Source organism: Callithrix jacchus, chromosome 4 (genome assembly GCF_049354715.1).
Source record: "Callithrix jacchus isolate 240 chromosome 4, calJac240_pri, whole genome shotgun sequence".
NCBI classification, from domain to species: Eukaryota; Metazoa; Chordata; class Mammalia; order Primates; family Cebidae; genus Callithrix; species Callithrix jacchus.
In genome coordinates, this window is record NC_133505.1 from 74,565,974 (window position 1) to 74,589,503 (window position 23,530).

The following is a 23,530-nucleotide window of genomic DNA, read 5'->3' on the forward strand; positions in this document are numbered from 1 at the left end:
AATGTGAACACCCCTCTGCATACAAACTAAAAAACCTAGAAGAAATGGGTAAATGCCTGGAAACACAGCCTCTCAAGATTGAAACAGAAAGAAAATGAAATTCTGAAAAGACCCATCATGATTTCTGAAATTAATCAGTTACAAGAAACCAACAACAACAACAAGAACAAGCCCAGGACCAGCTGGGTTCACAGCCAAATTCTATCAGATGTTTAAAAAAAAAAAGAGCTAGTACCAATCTTATGAAATTATTCCAAAAAAAAATCAAGGAGGAGGGACTCCTCCTCAACTCATTGTATGAAAATAGCAACATTCTGATACCTAAGCCTGTCGGAGACACAATGGGAAAAAACAAAACTGCAAGTCTTTATTCCAGATGAATATAGATAGAAAATTTCTAAACCAAATACTAGTAAACTGAATACAGCAGCACACGGAAAAAGTTAATCAAGCAGGCTTTTGGTTCAACATATACAAATCAATAAATGTGATTTAACACACAAACAGAATTAAAATTTTTAAAAAACACATAATCATCTCAAGAGATATAGAAATGGCTTTTAAAAAATTCAACATTCTTCATGGTAAAAAACTTTCAACAAACTAGGCATTGAAGGAATATACCTCAAAACAGAACCATACATAACAAAGCCACAGCCAACACTACACTGACCAGGCTAAAGCTGGAAGCATTTCCCTTCAGAACTGGAACAAGGCAAGTATGTCCATTCTCATCACTCCTATTCAACATAGTACCTTAAGTCCCTGCTAGAGCACTCAGTGAGAGAATGACATAGAAAGTATCCAAATAAAAAGAGAGGATGTCAAACAGACAATCATATTGTCTGTTTGCAGACAATATGATTCTGTGCTTTAAAAAACTCTACCAAAAGGCTTCTAGATCTGATAAATGACAACAACCTGTAAACCTGAATCTTATAAAGTTTCAGGATACAAAATCAAATCAGTACAAATCAGGTACAAAAATCAGTAGCACTTCTATACATTAATAACAGCCACACTAAGTGTCAAATTAAGAAAACAATCTCATTTACAATACCCCAAAAAAAGAATAAAATGCCTAAAAATACATCTTACCAAGGAGGTGAAAGAGCTCTAGAGTAAGAATTACAAAACACTGCTGAAAGAAATCATAGACAATATAAACAAATGGAAAACATTCCATGCTCATGGATAAGAGGAGTCAATATTGTTAAAATGGCCATACTGTTCAGAGCAATTTATAGATTAAATGCTATTCCTATCAAACTACCAATTTCATTTTTTACAGAAGTAGAAGAAAACTATTCTAAAATTCATATGGAAGCAAAAAAAGAGCCTGAATTACCAAAGCAATCCTAAGCAAAAAGTACAAAGCCAGAGATATCTCACTACTTGGCTTCAAACTATACTATAAGATAACAGTAAGCAAAACAGCCTACAGGTACAAAAACTGACACATAGACCAATGGAACAGAATAGGAAACCTAGAAATTAAGCCACCCACCTATAATGACCTGATCCTCAATGAAGTCGTAATAACAAACAATGAGCAAAATAATTCACTATTCAATAAATGGTGTTGGGATAACAGGCTAGCATATGCAGATTGGAATTGAACCCTTTCCTCTTATCATATATGAAAATTAGCTTAAAGATTGAAAACAACAAAAATCCTAGAAGAAAATCCAGAAAATTTCATTATGAACATCAGCCCTGGCAAATAATTTATGACTAAGTCTCCATAAGCAATTGCAACAAAACAAACATTGACAAGTGAGACCTAATTTAACAGTTTCTGCACAGGGAAAGAAACTATCAGCATGGTAAACAGACAACCTACAGAGTGGGTGAAAATACAAACTATTCAACAAATGTCTAACATCAGGAATCTATGAGAAACTTAATCTATAAGAAACAACAAACAAAAACCCCATTAAAAAATGAGGACATGAACAGACACACCTAAAAAGATGTACATGCAGCCAATAAATACATGAAAAAATGCTCATTATCACTAATCATTAGAGAAATGCAAATCAAAACCATGAGATATCACCTCACTGCAGTCAGAATAGCAATTATTAAAAAGTCAAAAACAACAGGCACTGGTGAGGTTGTGGAGAAAAGTGTACACTTATACACTGTTGGTGGAAATGTAGATTAGTTCGGCCACTGTAGAAAGCAGTTTGGAGATTTCTAAGAACTTAGAACTACCATTCAGCCCAGCCATCCTACTACTGGGTATATATCCAACGGAGAATAAATTGTTCCACCAAAAAGACACACATATTTGTATGTTCATCACAGCACTATTTACAATAGCAAAGATTTGAAATCAACCTGACTTCCTATCAATGATGGACTGGACAAAGAAAAAGTTGTACACATAGACTATAAAATACTCCACTGCCATAAATAAGAACAAAATCATGTTCTTTTCAGCAACATGAATGCATCTGGAAGCCATAATTCTAAACAAAGTAACACAGGAATAGAAAACCAAGTACTGCATGTTCTCACTTATAAGCGGGAGTTAAACAGTTAAACATTGAATACACATGGACACAAAGATGGGAACAATAGACCTTGGGCATTATTTAAGAGGGGAGGTTAGAAAAGGGACATGGCTTGGAAAGCTAATTATTGACCACTATGCTCACTGTCCAGATGATGGGATCATTTATACACCAGGACTCAGAGATAGGCAATGTATCCGTGTAACAAACCTGTACATGTACCTCTGCAATGTAAAATAAGAATAGAAAAAAAAAAGAGTAACATTAATTTGGAAAAAAAATATTAATACTAAAAATTAACTAAAAAACAATTCTATTGCTTAAGTCAACTAGATAATATCTGCAATTTGCTAGTCTTAATCTGCAAATTATACATGCCCACGGTTTTCATTATACTGTTTTCAAATTATGTTTAATTATGAAATACATTAAATATACATAAAAATAAAGAGGAAAACAATAGGAGATATGTATGTATCACTTCCCAAAGCCAGAAAATAATGTTCTATAATCATTTCTGGGTCTGATTTTCTCCCTGCCTTCTGAGAAGTTTCCACCACTGTGAAGTTGTTATTCAGCCTTATCATCTATATACTTATGTTTGCATAAACAGTAAAGAGCAGAAGTTGGCAAACTACAACCTGTGTGCCAAATCCAGCCAGGGCCTGTTTCATATGGTCCATAAGTCAGAATAGTTTTTATATTTTTAAAGTCCTAAAACAAAGAAGAATATATGTGGGCTGCAAAGCCCAAAACATTTATTATCAGGCCCTCTACAGGATGCTTTATTGATACCTGATACTGAGTATTATTTTATCTGTTTTCACAATTTATATAAATAATCTTACAATAAAAAAGACTTCTGTAACTTTCCATTTTTCACTCAATATTGTTTTTAAGAATTATCAGTGTTGATACCTATAGGTCTAATTCATTTTTACAAACTGCTGCATAGTTAAAATACCAATGGAAAAGTCGCAATTTATTTTATGATGTCCCCCCATCAATAAACATTTAGGTTGTGTCCACTATTTGGTCATAAAAATAAATCTGTGATAAATATCCTCATACTGCTCATGTACCAGATCTCTTCCCTTGTATGTACCTAGAAGTAGCATTGCAAGCTATAAGGTATGCACATCTTCAGCTTTGCTCAAGGTTGTCAATCGTTACTCAAGACAGCTTTGTTGATTTTATTATCACAAGTGAATAATTATTATTTACTCACATACTTGCTATTATCACCTGTTTAATTTTTGTCATTGATATCCTCTTGTTCTTTTTGTTTGCATTTTTCTGATTAACACTGTTAATTATTAAAGTTATCAATTTACTAATTCTTGGGCTCAAAATCTGCCCTTCTTTGTCCTGCTCTGTGATACTGGAACAAGACTCCATAAACATCTGTCCTTTTATCTTAGGCTCTGTTAACAGAGACTACTGAATAAAGTGCAAAACCATAGCATAAAGACGCTTTCTTTCCCTGATCCATAGTTTTTTCCTGTTCAGCACACTAGCCAACAAATTGGGATGCAAGAGGCCTGGTAGCAAATTCACCTCAGTGGTATGCATGGTCCTTCTCCAACCTGCCCATGCCCTCTGGCAAGTTTCTCAGCCACCTGGCTGGATGCTCCTCTGAGCCAGCTGCAGCCCATGCCTTCTGGTGAGTTTCTTCCCACTGGTAGTTTTATGGGAAGGGGATACCAAAGTATTCTAAATTCTTAATTCCTTTCTTGTTTATTCTCCTGCAGCCTAGAGGTAGTAGCTATGTTCTGTATTTACTACTACTATATCTTTAAGGGTTTTTTTTTTAACTTCTTTTAGTAATTAACCACTTTTTACTAGTTAATTCTTTAAAGTTTTCCTGTTCAAATTATTGGTATGATTATTGTCTCCTGAGTGGATCCTGACTGGTACAACCAATGAGGCTGAACATATTTTCACCTGTATATTCAGCTTTTTTCCCTGAATCATTGTAAGGAGGTGGAAAAATGGATGGATTCATGCATGAATGGATGGATGGATGACAAGATTAGATAGATGATGTAGTTGATACAGATAGATGATAGATAAGATATATATGCTTTTATTGAAGGCGAAGATTTTGCTTATGTGTTTTGGGTACCAAGCTTTTATCAGATCTATGCCTTGCAAATACCTTCTCCAAACCTGTCATTTTCTTCACACTCAATGTCTTCTGTCACAAAGAAATTACGCAGCATTTTCATTTGTAGTTTGTACATTTGTGTCTTATTTAAGAAAGTCTTCATTATTCTTATGTTATAAAAATTATCTTCTATTTTTCTCATGAAAGCTTTAGAATTCTGGTTTTTAAATATTTGTATTTAATATACCTGGAATTTTTGTATAAAGTTTAAGCTGGGAATATTATTTTGCTGGCTTCTATATAAATAGTGATTGTATTTGAGTACCATATATTTAACAGTCAATTCTTCTCCACTAATTTATAGTGTAAACTTATCCTTCAATAAGTTTCATAAACATGAGACTTTTTCTGGAGTCTTTTTAATCCTATTCAGTTTGGCCTATTAACCTAATCTAGTACCAATGTCCACTGTTTTAATTATGATTGTTTTATAAGTATTGAAATCTGGTGGGGCAAATAAATACTTCATTTCCTCTTTTTTCTTCTTTAAATTTGTCTTGACTGATCTTTGGCCTTCACTTTTTCATTCTTAATAAGTTCTAAGAAAAGTGCTTATTGATTAGTATAGTATTGAATTTATCAATAAATTTGGACAAAATAGACATACTTCTTATGCTCTCTTTCTACCAACAACACTGTATTTCTCTCCATTTACTTAGGTTTATCTTCAGTAAAGATGTAAGATTTTCTCAAAAAAAAAAACTTTATGATATTTATTTTTAGATATATAGATTTTGTTCTCCATTGAATGAGTTTCTAAAATCACATATTCTGATTGATTTGAATAGTATATATAAATGCTATTGGTTTTTGTGAATGATTATTATATTCAGCAAACTTGCTAATCTAAATTTTAATAGTTTGCCTGTAGATTCTCTTGGATTTTCTATGTTGTCAATCACATGATCTGTGAATTTTTCTTTATATTATAGTTTTCATGGAATACTGGAACATTCCTAAAGGCTACGGTAGTTAATCATGAAAATGGAATTCACTAACCACTCAAGAAATATTTATGTTCACATCTAGTCTAAAAAGAAAGTTTTAAAAAATGAAGTTTAGCAGCATCGAGAGCCCTCGTGTGGAAGCAAGTCAAGTAAAGCTTCTACTAACATTTTGTTTTTATAAAACTAGATCAGCTCATACATTAACCGATTTAATCCACCTTGTCAGCTTTTCGTTAAACTGACAACTTCTGAAACTTAATTTACCTATGTTTCCACAGAGTAGCAGGTTGCTGTGGCATTGGCTATTTGTACTTAAAGATATAGAAAGAGAATACTTCCTTTTTTCTTATTTATCAGTTCTCTAAATCTCTATCTAAACGCAACTAAAGAAAGATTTCAAAAATGGTCACCCAGACCAAAGAGAAAGGATTAGAAATTATCAATAGACACATAAAAATCAGCTTCACAAGTAATACAAAATAAAAAGTATTTTTATCCATATAAAATTGATACAAGATTTTGGTTTGGGTGTTGGTTTGGTTTTTGGGGAGAAAGAAAAATAAGAGATTGTGCATGTGGGGGGTGGAGGGTTGGATTTAAGAAAGATGTACTTTCATAGATTTCCAATGAGATGTACAAATTGGTGAGCAATTTGGCATTATTTCAAAAAGTCTTTAAATAATAAATGCCATTTGACTCAAGAATTTTCTCTGTAATCTTTATTTGAAAGAACGAGTTACATCTGTGGTAAAAATGGAGATAAAAGGAGGTTGACTGGACATTTATATTGAGAGAAATTGCACACCTAATAAAAAAAGAATGTGTTAAATATATTGAGATACATTCATATGACAAATTCTATCTAGCCATTTAAAACCATGTTGTAGAATCTTATTTTATGAACTAGAAATAATTTTCCTGAAATGGTGAAGTTAAAAAACCCATTCTGTGTAATGTAATTTCAATCTGAATCAAACTACTTATATGTAATAAGAAGGTTTTACTTTTCATGTGCCAGGCATACATGTGTATACACTTATTTAATCTTTACAACAATTATATTTTCTATTCTTTTCACCATTTTATAGATCTAGCAACCAAGGCACAGGGATATTCAGTAATTTGCCTCAAGTTAGATAGTAAATGGCAAAACTGGACGTATACACACACAGCTTTTGGCCAGAAAATAATAGTTATCCTTGAGCAGTGGGATTATGGGTTTTCATTTACATATCTGCATATATTTTGTATTCTCCAAATTTCCTGAAATGAGAAGACACTAACAAATCTAATAAATTAAATAAGTGTTAAGATAAATATTAATGTTTCTTGTGATAGCAGAAGGAAAAATGCCTTCTTAATCGTAAGGCAAAGGCATATTAATTTTCTACATATGCATATTGTTGTACCAGATTCTGAACACTTAGCCCAGGTTCCCTATTGATATTTATTTTGTTGGGCATATTAGTTCTGCAAAAACAAAAATAAAAAACAGTAATCCATTCCAATGTAGCAGCTTTATTCCCACTGTCAGTTATGTTTGATGTTGGGGGGAAATTTTCCACCCCTTATACCTTGAAAATAACTGATGTCTGGCTCCAGCTCTGCTGGGTACACTCATTACCCTTAGCCAGAAATCACTGGGCTAAGAAAAAATATTGCCCCATTAAACAAAGTGTCATCATTGAAGAGCAATTATTCTTTTTTATTTTTCCTGTGAGGTTATCTTAATAACTCACTCATAACAGTTATCTCCTAGGAAACATCTAGTTCATACAGTAAGACTGTTAAACAATATGAATCTGGTACAAATAGCATAGGATAAATGTTTCCAACCATGAAGTGTTTATATTTATTACAAATCGATGCAAGGCAAAGACCACTGCCAGCTACTGCCTATTATTGGTGGAAAATTAAATTATTCTTTTTGTGGGCTTTTTACTCATCTATATGCAGCTTGGCATACTAGAAATTATATTTCACCATACCCTAGAAAGCTAAGTAAAACCCAATTGGCAAACTGAAGTTTTTATTTAGAAGACCCAACATTTGTGAGAAATAAGGGGAATTAGCAAGTTAGATAATCATCATTTTAATATCACCAGACTATAATTCTGTACTGGAGATGAGAGAATCCCTTTTCTTGCTTTTCCTTCAACATGAAATGTAAGGGAGAATTTCCAAGGACAATTACAATGAAATCTTCATATAAATTCTTGTTCCCATGAAAATTTCCCACATACGTGCATGCATAGCTGCCCACAGGATGGATCACCAGCTCAAGCTACTTAGGCCTAAAACCATCTACACTCTTATGTTTATTGTTTTCTGCTTACTGCCATTTGCCTGTAATATAAACCTACTGACAGAATCATTAAGGCCAAACATAAATTTCTATCATTCAGGGCAGAGCAAAAAGAAAACACTACTGGGAACATTTACCGAAACTTGTCACCTGACACACCCTGAGCATAAGGCTCAGTGCATAAAGCTTGAAATAACTTATACTGGAAACCTGTAGTCACTACATTTTATTTTTCAATCTAGTGCTAGTTTTTCATTTCCTGTTTAAGGAAAAAGTGTTCTTTTCTTGAACCTTGAAAAAGAAAGGAGTGAAATGTCATACAAAGTAAAAGAAATATCTAGGTTGCTTATAAATACCTTATTCAAGGTGGCTATTGTATTTTCCAGAGTAAGGTTGTATTTCATTTCTTATATATGTTAAAATTAAGACTTGCTTTAATTGTCATAGTTACCTATTGCTATGTAACAAATTCTTCCCAATATGTAGTGCCTTAACACAACAAAATTTATTATCTACACCACTTCTGTGGGTCAGGAAACCAGATTCAATTTAGCTGCATTTCCTGCTTCAGTGTTGCTCACAGGCGCAATCAAAGCATTGGCAGGATGCAGTCATCTTAAGGCACTCCTGGGGAAGAACCACTTCCAAGCTCATTTATGTGGTTGAAGGTAGGATTTAATCCTTGTGGGCTGTTGGACAGAGGGGTTCAGTTTCTTGCTGGCTGTTGGCCAGAGGCCACGCTTAATTTCTTGCCACATGGGTCTGTTTCACATGGTAACTTGCTTCATCAAAGTGAGAAAGCCAAGAAAGCAAGAGAGTCTTCTAGCAAGAGAGAGCATCCTACAAAGATGAAAGTCGAAGTCTTTAGTAACTTAATCATGGAAGTTAGGTCCCATCACTTTTGATGTATTCTGTTCTTTAGAAACAAGTCACAAGGTCCAACCCACACTCAAGAGGAGAGGATTATACAAAGGCATGGACACCATATAAGAAGTCTGCCTACCACACACAGTAGTACACTGTGAATTAGAAGCATGCTCAAATTGAGAAGTATTAACCTAATCTTTATTTGGCTTGTTTCCTTTTTCAAAGTAAATTTTATCAACTGTATACAGTGATTCTAAGGTATTACACACACAGAGAGAAAGAGAGAGATTAACTTAGAATTTACAGTTCTAAGATAAGAGCAGAATAAAGCTGTTTAAAAACATTTAAGTGAAACTTAGGACAGAAATAGGAGCTGTCTGACCTTTATTCCTGCTTCCTTCTGCCCCAGCCAAGTATGGTCATCAACTGGTTCAAGGGGTGTAGTCACACTGTGACTGATCTCCATGGTTGCCCAATCACAGTTGCTTCCCAAATTCTCAGTGCTTTACATTCCCCAGGATACAAGGCAACTCCATGATGGGGGTGAAGTGAGAGCTAAGATGCGGGCCGGAGTCTTTTTGTGGCCGATCCTAAAGAGCTTTTATCTCTTCTCCAAGTGGAAAAGGCTCCTGGTCTATTGTTTCCAGTCTGTTGCTCTGTGGAGTAGTGAAATCCACAGTGTGGAATCCACAGAGTGGAATCTGACAAACTTTCTTTCATAAATATGGACCCCATTATTCTTAATCAAGGGTTTGAGGTTTATTTAATAAGTGGTTTGTTTTGGAATTCAAAACTACAATTTTGCTTTTTGAATTACTGTATCTGCTTTGAATTCAAACAATCCATGTAGGGATTCAAATGACTTCTTTGTTCTGGGATCTGTGGGGGCTCACCTGAAGTAAAGGCCACACTATGGTCAAATAAATTTAAAAAAAAAAAAAAAAGCTGAGCTCAGTACATTTTTTAAATCTGGCACATAGGTTTTGGTTTGAAATGTTAAGATCATTTTTAAACTCTCCAAGTGATTCTGATTCACGGCCATGTTTGAAAATCCCTGATTTTCAGCACCTATTTTGTAGCTAGTGTAGAGGGTAGACACGTGTGTTCACGTCAGTGCCACTAGCTGAGTAACACTGGACATGTTATTGCTTTAAGCCTTAATTTTCTCATCTGTAAAATAAAATTATTTTATGTAACTTATACATAACATCTGTTATTGGAAGCGAATATGATGACATCTATAAAGCTTTTACCTCAATGCCTGAAACATTGCGAACACATAAGGTGAGCTGTGTTATTATAACCATGCACTAAAACATAATAAACATGAAATATTGGTCATCAGTGAATCTATTCAAGTACATAGTATATCCCTGTCAACTTTCCAGGTTTATTTTTAGGATATCTTCCTAGATTGTTTTGAGGATATATGTTATAGCACATTTTAAATTATTCAACTACCACATAAATATAAGGTCATATTTTAATTTTATTCTTTCATTCATTTGAGTGCTATTCTGGGCACTGAAGACACAGCAATGAGCAAGACACACAGGCCACTGACCACAGAGAAATTGCACACTAATAGGGGCAACAGACAATAGACTTAAATCATTTATAATGTGATGTCATTAGTGATCAATTCAGCCAGACAGGGAGGCATACAACTGTAAAGCTGGGGGTGGGTGGCATCTACTTTAGAGGGGATGGGTAAGGTGGGCCTTTAAGGAAGACAACTGAGCAGAGACTAAAGAAAATAAAGGAGTGAGTGATGGGAAATTCCAGGGGTGATGGGAGCTTTCTAGATGAAGGAACCACAGGGCAAATACCTCTGAAGAACTGTGTGAACCTACTTAAAAACATGGGCCGGGTGCAGGGGCTCACACCTGTAATCTCAGCACTTTGGGAGGCTGAGATGGGTGAATCACGAGGTCAGGAGATTGAGACCATCCTGGCCAACATGGTGAAATCCTGTCTCTACAAAAAATGCAAAAACATTAGCTGGGCATGGTGGTACACACCTGTAGTTCCAGCTACTTGGGAGGCTGAGGCAGGAGAATTACTTGAACCCAGGAGGTGGAGATTGCAGTGAGCCAAGATCGTGCCACTGCAGGGCCCACTGAGCAAGAGCAGATGAGAGGAGAGCCATGCACCACACTGTGGGACATGGTAAAAAAAAAAAAAATTTGAAACTTTCCTAAGAGTGCATGAAGACCATTTAGGAGTCTTCATAACAAGTCAAATAATCTGATTTACATTTGTGTTGTAGAAGAATATACGTAACATAAAATTTACCATGCTAACCATTTTAAGTGTATAATTCAGTAGCATTAAGTAAGGTCACAACGTGGGGCAATCAACATCACTATTTTCAGAATATTTTCACTATTCCAAACAGAAGCTCGGATCCATTGAACACTAACTCCCCATCCTTCCCTCCCTTCGCACTGGTTACCACTAATCTACTTTCTAGCTCTATGAATTTGCCTATTCTAAGCACCCCAGTTAAGTGAAAACAGTCAATATCTGTCCTTTTCTATCTGACTTATCTTAGCACAATGTTTCAAGTTTTACCTATATTATATCTTGAATCAGAATTTCAATTTATATTTTTAAAAGATGATTTTTGCTGTTGCTGTTATGCTAAGAACCCATAGTACAAGAGGAAAAACAGAGAGAATGAGACAGAATGCTGTAACCTGCTGAGAGATGATGGAGGTTTGGTTCAGAATAACACCAGCAGCAATGATGAGAAAGGACCAGATTTGAGATCTATCTACCTACCTACGTATCTACCCACCCTCTCTCTCCCTCTCTCCCTCTCTCTCTCTCTCTCTCTCTCTCTCTGTGTGTGTGTGTGTGTTGCATGCCCAACAGTAGTGTAGTGCATCTGGCCCAGGCTATAGCCAAAGTTGTGACTGATTTTCAGTGAACTTCCTCCACCTTGTGCTGCTGTACCAGCCCCTCAGGCTGAAACCACAGACATCTCTCACCACCTGCCAAGCCCAAGAAGCAAGTATTCATGCAATTTTTTTAATGTTATCAGCAAGAGCAGCCACTTTGGAAGAGGTGTGGAACCTTCTAAGATGGCTTTGTAGAACAATATTCAACTGGATGTTTGATTCAGGGTTTTGTTTAAAACACCAGTCTCCTTTCTTTATCTAGACACAAACCCTTTTTCTGTTCACCTCCCAATAAGCATTTCCTAATTCACTTCGATGTCCGGCATTCTGACAATCATTGTGAGTAGTTAAAAACTGTAAGACATGGTCTTTTCCCTCTCATCTACTTTGGGGTAAAAGGCATGAAAAGTATGAGACAATGAGAAAATAATTTATGACCAATTTAATATTAAACACAGAATACTGAATTATAAACCAGGAGACCCTCTACCAAAGTGTAGCTAAAGTAACAGTATGTTGCAATCAATTTAGTTTCATTCAAAGTAAACAGATTATATTTCTAAAGATGACTGCAGCAATACCTCCTATCCAATGGGCTCTTTAAGAATTGATAGTAACTATCCAGAGGTGGTATTTACATCCCTTCCCTTTATCCTGGGCAGGCATGAGACTGCCTCAACCAATAAGTAGGACAGAGTGGTACTATGACTTCTGAAGCAAGGTCATTAAAGTGTCATGTATTTTGGCCTTGTTTCCCTGGGATGTTTTCTTTTGGAAAGAGATTATGAAGAAGCCCAAGCAGCCTGTAGAGAGGGCCACATAGAAAAAAGCAAGGCTCCTACCCACCAAGCCCCCAGTCTCCAGCCAGCAACCCCCAGTCCTGGCTGAGCTTCCAGCTAGCAGCCAGCACCACTTTGCATGATGGATGTGAGTGATCCCCCTTTAAAGTGGACCCTCTTGACCCCTACTGAAACACTACTACTGACATTGGACCCACCTCTCTAAGCCATGTCCAAATTGCAGATTTGTGAGCAAAATAAATGTTTTTTTTAAACCCACTACATTTTGGCTAGTCTAGTCTGTTTCTCAGCAATAGGTCACTAGAGCACCCTCCCCCCACTCCATGACAGACTTCACTTTTACTTGTATTAAACTAGGAGCTCTTAAATAGGAGAGAAAAGGGCCAGGTGTGGTGGTTCACACCTGTAATCCTAGCAATTTGGGAGGCTGAGGTGGGAGATCAAGAGGTCAGGAATTCGAGAACAGCCTGACCAACATGGTGAAACTGACTCTACTAAAAACACAAAAATTAGGTGGCTGTAGTGGCACGCATCTGTAATCCCAGCTACTCAGGAGGCTGAGGCAAAAGAATTACTTGAACCAGGAGGCACAGGTTGCAGTGAGTCTAGATCATGCCACTGCACTCCAGTTTGGGCGACAGAGCAAGACTTCATCTCAAAAAAAAAAGGAGAGAAAAGGTTGGAGTTACATTAGCATTTTGGAAAATGAACATAACTCACAACCTGTCTTAATTAGGCCTAATTTCACTAACAGTAATTTTTACTGGTGTGCCATTTATAGTTATTCAATAAACATAAAATGATCATACAAATGCTATGTAACAAAATTAGCTTGCAGATCCAGGAAATGCCTCTATAGTTTTGTCAAAATCTAAGTGATTTTGAATGTTAATAATATCCATGCTCCTGAACAAAAAAAATAGATTTTTTTTGTGCCAAAAGGGTTTGGAGAAGGGGAAAATGAATGAGAGTTGGGGTAGGAAGACAGCCTTGGACCTTTGGCGACTGTTGAAGAAAGGGTGGCATTTGACAAGGTTCAGTCTATACCAAGTAAGGGATATAATACACATAGACGGATACCACATGGTGGGATACAGGCCCAGTTTCTTTTATGGACCAATTTAACTAAAACAGAAGAGAGATCTTAAGAAGTGAACGAAAAGGTGATGCCAACTTGCTGACAACGCTACAATGTAAAATCCTTTAGTACTGGTTTGAAATCTACACAGCAGCTTCCAGTAATTGCTGACAATTTGCCTATTGTATTTACATACATTAACTAGGAATCCAAATAAATCTCTTTTTCATGAATTCTTCACTGTCTCTGAGACAAGCAACAGAACACCTTTCATTAAAAAGAAGTTACCTTTATTTTTCTCAAACAGCTCCTCAGAAGTTAAAACAGATATATCTTGGTTATGCTTCTTCTGTCTCAAATAAATTCAATATGTCTATAAGACAAAGAGATTAACAGTATAAATTAAGTTTTCAGTTGTCTCAGTATTTATTAATCCTAATAGCTTGAGTAAAAACCATTGACAACTGTACGTGTCAGCTAATAGGCAGTTTCAAAAATTACAGGAATGTAGTCCCAGTTTAGGCGAAGTCAACCTACCTCTGTCTTCCACCACCATTTCAGAATTCTATTCCCATGCTCTAGTATTTGCATATTCATTAATTCACCCATTAACTAATATGTTCTAAGCACTCTTCCAGTCTCTAATGTCTGTGGCTATGGAGTCTCCAGGCACACTTTCAGGTCCTCAAGTCTCTGAAACAATGATTGTTCAACTCTGGAAACAGACAGCACTTCCCAAGGTCATTGAGGTACCCTGATAAATAGCTCTCCTCTTATTGTGCAAATTCTAAATCAAGTAAGATCAATATGTTGCAAAATATCACTCAGATAAAACTGAGTTGGCGGATGTCATTTATGTCTGTGAGCAAGTGACTTTCCCACAAACTGAATCCTAGAAATCAACAGACATAACCTGTGTTGAACCAGAAATGGCTTCCTGTTCCTGACCCTCAAATCGGCAGAACCTCTCTGTAGGGGAAAAGAATGGAATGTGCTCCTTGCTAACAACAAGGAAGCAAAAGGGCTGGAGCTATATATGCCCATTTCTCTCCTCAGATTCCCAAACAGAGTAAGAATGACAAGGTAGGTCAGAAGTCTTATTGCAAGCATATTGCTTGCACATAGAGCAGGAGTGGGCAAATTATGATCCACTCTGGGATATAAATGGGTCATTTTATGAAAAATTTGGCCGCTTACATTTTTTTGTAAGCCCACAAACTAAGAATCGTTTTTATGTTTTTGAATGGTTAAAAAAAATCAAGAGTATTTCATGACACATGAACATTATATGAAATTCAAATTCCAGTGCCCACAAATAAAGTTTTATGAGAACACAGCCAACTCAATTGTTTACATATCATTTATGGCTACTTTCTCACTCCAATGGCTTAGATAAGCAGTTATGACAAAGACTATATGGCCCACAAAGCCTGAAATATTTGCTATTTGACCTTTTACAGAAAAAGTTTGCTGACACCTACAAAAAAGAAACACTTTTTTTCTTTTGAGGAAGAAGCATTCTCCCTGGGATTATTCTGGAGACAGAATCTCCTTTTACCATTTTGTCTTTGCTGTAGGACCACCATTCTCTCAGTTCCCTATCCTTCTTTCTCACTCAAAACCAGGTAGAAATTTTATGACTTTCCTTAACCCCTTATTTAATTAATTATAATTTGTTTTCTGTTTAATTGTTCTTTAAAAAGTCTTCAAATCATTCCTCCCTACAACAATTTTCCAATTAGTTTTCTTTTTATTTATTTTTTCTTGTTTTGAGACAGGGTCTCACTCTAGCCCAGGCTGGAGTGCAGTGATGGGATAACAGATCACTGCAGGCTCGAAATCCTAGGCTCAAGGTATCCTGCTATCTCAGCCTCCTGCTGTTAACTTCTTCTATAGTCTTTTAGAATTGCAAATAACTTTAGAGTTTCTGTTCAATCCCCTCATTAGCAAAATGAGGAAACTGTTACTTTGTGAGGCAAATGACTTTCCCCACTTTGCAAATCTAATTTTTGATCGACTAAAACTAAACTCTCTCCCAAAAAATAACACAGTGATTCCTCTGTCTTACTCATATCAAACTCTACATTGTACTCATTATGAAATTTTCAGATTCCCATTGATCAAGTCAAATTTATAATCTAAGCTGTGAATCAGAGAACTATAGACTGTGGGAAAAACTTTGCTCTCTGTTTTTGCAAATAAAGTTTTATTGGAACACAACCACAATCACTTACTTATCTATGGCTGCTTTTGCACTACAGTGACAGAGTAGAGTAGCTGCACCACAGACTGTATGGTTCACAAAGCCTAAAATATTGACTATCCAGTTCTTTCCAAAAAAAGTTTGCTTCTCTGATCTACAGCCCTAACCTAGACCACTCAAAGTATTCTCATTCCTTATCGCTTTCTATTGGCACTTATGGCTTGTTTTCTATATCTGCTCTTAATTTCTATAGTAATAAGACTTCTGATTATTTTAACCAAGCACATGGCACACTGAACTAAAGACATTTCTCAGCTTCCTTTGTATCTTGATGTGGTCAGTGGAATAAATGGGATGTCAGTGGACTCGTACATGCAATTTCCAGGAAGTGTCCTTAAAGGAAGAAAGATAGTATACTCTTCTCTTTCTTATCCTTCTTTGTAGCTAGAATGGTAACAACATAACTGAAAAGTCATCTCACACATGGATGATCTTGGACCTAGAATTAATACATGTTAGAGCAACAAGATGGAAAGATCCTGGATCCTTGACATCAGAGTTTTTCTACCATCCTCAGACTACATACACCTGGATGTTTACATGAGCGAGAAATACAATTCTGTGTTAAACAAACCTCTGCCAATTAGGATTTTTCTGTCTGTACTTAATTCTAAGTGATGCACTTATAATAGAAATTTTTCTTCCAGACAAGCCAGCACCTTTCTAGTTTGCTGAATTAGCTGTGCTTATTCTCACACCTCCATTCTTTTGCTCAAGCTGCTAGCTCATGCTGGATTGCCCACTATTTCCTCCTCCATTTGGCTACATTTTACCAATTCTTCAAAGCATTTGAAGTTCTGTCTCCACACTGAAGCACTTCACTTCTCTTTTCCCATTCAGAAGTCAGCACAATATGTTTGGACAACTGAGACTGCACACTGTATTATATTCTTTTAGTTATGTGTTTTGGTATTTTATGCCCAATGATAATGTAGACTTGTACAGGATTAGGATCATTTGTTTTACTTTTGTTTCTGGTGCCCAAATGCTATGGTTAGCCACAAAATATTTGTTGAATTTATTTTAATAAATTTGGGCAAAAGTAAGCCAAACATAGCCATGAGTTCACAGGTTCTCATACTTTAAACTCAGATATGTTTTTGACACCTGAATCATAATGTGTAAATCAACCAAAGGGAGATTTGTCCCAGGTGAGGTCATTCTAAATGGCATATGATGTATATTTAGTCAAAAGCCTAGTAAAGCCACCACGAGATAATTCATACTAGTGTCACGTATGCTAAATTGGACAAATGTGCCACATAATCTGTTTTAGTCCATTCCTGCTGCTAAAACAAAATACCACATACTGGGTAATTTATAAATAATAGAAATGTATTTATCACAATTCTAGAGGCTGGGGAGTCCTAGATCAAGGTGCCAGTAGATCAGTAGATTTGGTGTCTGGTGAAGGCTATTGCCTTTTTTTTTTTTTTTTTTTTTTTTGAGACAGAGTTTCGCTCTTGTTACCCAGGCTGGAGTGCAATGGTGCAATCTCGGCTCACCGCAACCTCCACCTCCTGGGTTCAGGCAATTCTCCTGCCTCAGCCTACTGAGTAGCTGGGATTACAGGCATGCTCCACCGTGCCCAGCTAATTTTTTGTATTTTTAGTCGAGACGGGGTTTCACCATGTTGACCAGGATGGTCTCGATCTCTTGACCTCGTGATTCACCCGCCTCGGCCTCCCAAAGTGCTGGGATTACAGGCGTGAGCCACCGTGCCCGGCCGACTATTGCCTTTTTTTAACTTTTCTTTTTTAAAAATTTTTCCATAAGTTACTGTGGTACAGGTGGTTTTTGGTTACATGAGTAAGTTCTTTAGTGGCGATTTGTGAGATTTTGAAAGACCCAACACCCAAGCAGTATACATGCACCATATTTGTAGTCTTTTGTCCCTCAACCCACTTCCACTCTTCCCCCAAAGTCCCCAAAGTCCATTGTATCATTCTTAAGCCTTTGTATCCTCATAGGTTAACTCTTACATATCAGTAAGAACATTGATTGATGTTTGGTTTTCCATTTCTGAGTTACATCACTTAGAATAATAGTCTCTCATCTCATCCAGGTCACTGCAAATGCTGTTAATTCATTTCCTTTTATGGCTGCATAGCATTCCTTCATACATATATATATATATACATATATATATACACACACACACACACACACACACACACACACACACACACACATATATATATATATATATATATATATATATATATATATACACACACAGCACAGTTTCTTTATCCGCTCATTGCTTGATGGGCATTTGGGTTGGTTCCACAATTTTGCAATTGTGAATTGTGCTGCTATAAACATGCATGTGCAAGTATTTTTTTCAAATGACTTCTTTTCCTCTGGGAAAAGATACCCAGTAGTGGGATTGCTGCATCAAATGGTAGTTCTACTCTTAGTTCTTAAAGGAAACCATGCTGTTTCCCATAGTGGCTGTACTAGTTTACATTCCCATCAGCATATAGAAGTGTTCCCTATTCACTGCATCCATGCCAATATCTACTGTTTTTTGATTCTTTGATTATGGCCATTCTTGCAGGAGGAAGGTAGTATCGCATTGTGGTTTTGATTTGCATTTCCCTGAAGGTGAAGGCTACTTTGTTTCCACAATGGCCATATTCTCTGGAGGGGGCAAAGGCTGTGTCCTCACCTAGCAGAAGGAATGGAATGGCAAAAGGTATAGGGCACTTCCTTTAATCCCTTTTATACGAGTACTGATTCACTCATGAAAGCAAAACCTTTATGACTTAATCACTTCACTTTCCAAGAAAACCCCCATCTTTTAATACTATCACATTGGGTAACAGGTTCCAAAGTATGGAAATTGAAAGGGCACATACATTCAAACCATAGCACTCTCATTGCAGTAAGTGGATATAATTCCACATTCCATTTTCTCCTTTATGAGATGCTTTGTAGCCCTGGATGCCAGCCAGCCATACCTTTTGCCTAACTATAATAATAGAATATTAGATAAATTTAAGCTAAGGTCAAAAGCTAGTAAGATACAGTTTATACTTGTCCCAGTTCATGAAGCAAACAGAAATATAATGGCTTGTCAAGAGCTCGAATGTCACTGCTCAAACATCTTAAATCTACATCCAAGCAGTTTGCCCCCTGTGGAACTGTACATCTTGTTTATCTACAAGGCATAGAGCCATTTGTATAAGCCCAGCCTGCAGTTCTTAAATGCTGATGTGTAGTCTGTCTATTCACATTAGCTTACAGCAGAGTTCTTAGAACATTCTTACAAATGAATTAATTACAGTATCAACCAAAAGCCTACCTAGAACCAAGTGCCAGGAGCTGCTGAAGAGAAAATTGAGTTAGAATCATATGGATACTGAATTTTTTTTTAGTACATGAAGATTGCTTGCCCCCAGTTCTTTCCACTTGCAATTTGAGGTAGCTCTATGACCAACCTCCTTTGGGAGGGCAGACAGTTGCCTATCTGCAGAGGGAAATGAAATCATAGAAGAGGAGAAACATGTCAGATGGCATGGGAACAGAGGGTGCTCTTGGGTTTTTTGCTTGTTTAACCATATTGCTCCTGTGCATATCCCCAAAAGCTTATTCTTTCAGTTTTACTGAACATTTTATTCAACTCAATTGTCAGTTATTGGTTACTTTTTTGAAATTTTTTTCAGAATTTTTCTTTTTCTTGAAGAGAATATGTTATTATGTGTGTCTGCATTGTTTTCACCAGTGTTGATTTAAGAAAAACATCTTACCCCTTCATCTTGCTTCACGCCTTCAGCCCAGCCCTGGCAGCGTTAGGAAAGCCATATCCCAAAGAAATCTCCTACATTTCCCTCAAATGAAAAGTAAATATTAAAATAGAAAGAAAAGTCAGTGCCTTTTATTTTAAGATGGTTCTTCTTAGGTGTCTTAGTTCACCTCTAAATATCTGCCCTGTCCATTCATATATTCTAACACAGTCCATTCTTCCCCATTTCTACTCCCCATCTTCTTCAGGCCTTTCTCCAATCAGTTAATTTTTTCTTATTTATAGTAAACACTGTTTCTTCCTTCACAAACCTTCCTTAACTGATTATGTTGGGGAAATATAATTAAAAACAAAATCTTCTCCCAACCCAGAAATCCTTCACAAAGGTAGTAAAGAAAATAATATTATTTTTTGAAAAAGCATTAAACCAGAATGTGATGTATATCACAGGCAATGTGCTATGAGATTGCGAAGACAGAAAGAAATCTCCCTTTTTTATTCAAGTAGATACAACCTATTTACAAGTATGTTTCAAAATAAACAATAACCAGTCTTTAAGTAAGAGGGCTTGGCAGCACAATTTGTCCCACATAGCTTATCCTATTTTAATGGGTATTTGCAATGACCATTTGTTTTAGCTAATTGGCTAAAACAATTTAGCTAATGTTTTAGCTATTTTCAGAGGAAAAATAAACTTCTCCCATCTGTATGACAAGAGACAGTTTTGCAACTTAGATCAAGGCACCCACTGAGGCTCCTTACCTCTCAAAAAATCTGGGAGACAGAGGTGCTCTCTTCTTTAATGTTTACATTTCATAGAGATGGCACTGAGGTCTTTAAGACATTGCTGGATTATAAAGCTGAGAAAAGCCCTATCTAGTTTTCCAAAGGACTTATGTATATTTCAAAGAGAGGAGAAAGAGCTTAAAATTTCAAGTTTTCTAAAGTAAATGCTCTAAAAAAAAAAAAAAAAAAAAGAAGAAGAACAATGTAGAACATTGTAAGAACATGCTGTTCTACCTAGTGTAATATGTGTCATGGAGCAGGGGAAAAGAAAGATCTTGAGACCAGCAATGAAATAGCTCTATAAAGAGGGAAATGGGGAGAAATCAGGAAAAACACAGGCATAGACTTTGTGTAGGAGATAAATATAGTTCTCAGACACAATTCGAAAATAATTACTGATTGTAACTAAGGAGTGATATGTTTGTTGAGGATTCTTAGGCCCCACTTCAGACATCTCATTCAGTAACTTTTAAGAACTTAAGTTTCAGTTCCAGAAGATACAATTAAAGAAAAAAAATATTTCCCACATGATGTTGCTGTGCATCGAGGTTTAGGAAACACTGATGGGGTATAACAATGTGAGCCTCTAATTTTTCTTTGAGTTAGTCCTAGAGAATCTGGCCTAAGATCTTAGTGAAAAGGAAATAGAAATAAATGAAACAGGTAATACCAATAGTTTGTAAACAAATAAAGAAATAAGCAAAGTCCATTTCATTTGAATTTTTTAAAATGGAATTTAAAAATCTCCCACCATAGAAGAAAGAGCAGCTACTGCAGACAATTCCTACCTCCCTCCCACTTACAACATAGGCTTTGAGAGTTGGGTGTCAGAAAAGGCTCCAGGGCTTCAGGGAAGATGAGGATAGTAACTATGGGAGTCTCACAAGGAGAGGATACTTCCAGGAGATTAGAGTGGGAAGGGGACATCTGGAGATCTCTAGAGACTCAGATCAGCCTGCCATTACACTTGACTTCAACTTCCTGTCTTCTTTCAGACTCAGGTTTATAGATGAAAAGCCAAAGGTGAGTGCAGCACTTCTGCTGACAGGTGACTGACAGAAATAACTAAGCACAGAGCTTGGCTGAGGGCTGAGTTTTCTGAATAGCATTAGAACCCTTGGGGCTGAGAAAATATAAATTTCTTACCACCTGCAAGAAACTGGAAAGTTTACAAAAGATGTTTTCAAGATTTCCTGGCAGGTGGGCAGCACTGTTTGACAGCAGGATTCTGTCTAAAGAACAGCTGGTCTAAAAGTAGTGTCGTAATCACAATGGGGATGGATGAAGAGATTAAAGCGCAAGATAAAAGTGCACTGGAATATTTTTAATAAAGCAACATAATTTAATAAATAGCAAAGGGGACAATAAAAGAGATGTGATGTCTATAAAAGGATTTAAGATGCAAGACGGACAGTGATCAGACATAAAATTAAATATAAGCTTTTGGGAGCATACCACAGTTAATACGAATCTTTTAGATCCCTACCTACAGAAGAGAAATATATCCATCTAAAACCATAAAACTGGAGCAAATACCAGCTCACATCACTGTGGTAATGAAAATAAAACAAAAGAAATGAGAATGACTCCTATACTCAAATGAAATTCAGTTTCACATGATAAATACCAGGAAATTCAGTTTCTTAAGGACATCACACTGAGTAAATGCCATAACAAAAACTGTCATTTGTTGAGCATCTACTGTGTGCCAGGCACGAGGCTAACTATCCCACACATATTATCTCAGAAATGCTCAAAGTAATTTAAAGGATTCGTTATTATTTACATTATATATATATATAAAGCCAGAGTTTCTGAGAAATACATTGCCCAGAGTATACAACTAGAAAATGGTGGAAGCAGAATTGAAACTGAGGACTGCTGGACACAGAGCCTTTTGTATTTTCATACTGCTTTCTACTATAGAGTCTGTGGATTATGTTTCTCATATTCTTCCACTCTATAATTGGATTCCAAATAGTCACGGAACAGAAGAACATCTGACCAGAGCTTTTCCCATTTAACATGCAATTTCTGAAAGACTCTAATCCTCCAGTTATGCACCAAAAGGTACTCTCTCATTCTAACCTCCAATTTTCTACTAAATCAACAGTCTTCATGTTTTTCTATAATGTCCTCCTATTAGCACAAAAATATTGATCACATAGTCCTAATATGAGTATACTTATGTATTATTTTGTGAGACTATATTGCATACATTATAACAATTCAAAATAGAATATGAAATGAATACTATTTTTAATATAACACTGACTCCAATGTGGTTGAATATGCTGTCTTTTAAAATTTTGTTTAATATCTTGTTATATAATAGATTCTGCATCAGATTCTAAGTTCAGTTTATTTTGATAGCTCTATAAGGTATATTTCATTAGTTGGTTACGGCAGTCATTAAGAGCAAATTTACAGCTAGTAAATACCCATTTTCTCTGATGTCAAACAGTTGTCACTGAAAACATATTAGACCATGTCACTTGATTATATTTTTAACAAGCTGGTTGAAGTAACCACTAAAGTATTAAATATTTTTAACCAGTTTAGAAAATTCTATTTTCAAGGTTCTTAAATGTATGTACGTGCACACACATATGTGTGCATGTGATTCCTTAACAATGGCACACTTAATACATTATTGAAACAATGAAAAGATCTCCAAGTGTCCCTTTACTTTCGTTTTATTTTAGCTTTGGGGTACGTGCACAGGTTTGTTATTTAATATACAGGTAAACTTGTATCATGGGGTTTGTTGTGCCAATTATTTCATCACACAGGCACTAAGCCTAGTTATTTTTTTCATTATAGTCTTTAAATTGTTATTTTGTCATTAGTCATTAATACAAAACTTACAGGTGGATAACTGCAAATGTATTTGGCAAACCCTGTCAGATCTGAGTAGGTAATCATTTTAACTGTGTAATGTGGCTGAAAAAGCTCCTATTAGAAGTGTCAGCTCTAACACTTTCTTATGGTAGATATAAGATATAGATACATAGATATAAGATATAGATATGTAAATATGAAATATTTATAAATATTTCAACTATAATCCCCATATTAATATTTTAGGCCTCTTGTCCATTTCCTGGGCTACCTCCTTCAGTTAAAACTCAATTATAAATTCTGTAA

General features: G+C 36.0%; 1 long non-coding RNA gene across 2 annotated transcripts in view; it reads right to left on the reverse strand.

The window, feature by feature from the left end:
• The window catches only part of LOC128931785 (uncharacterized), a 285,583-nt gene that overhangs the window by 194,926 nt on the left and 67,127 nt on the right, over positions 1–23,530 (reverse strand). For both annotated transcript variants that reach the window (XR_008480709.2, XR_013534315.1), the window contains exon 4: positions 13,875–13,959. This is a non-coding gene — a long non-coding RNA (uncharacterized LOC128931785). The remainder of the gene's footprint in view (positions 1–13,874; positions 13,960–23,530) is intronic.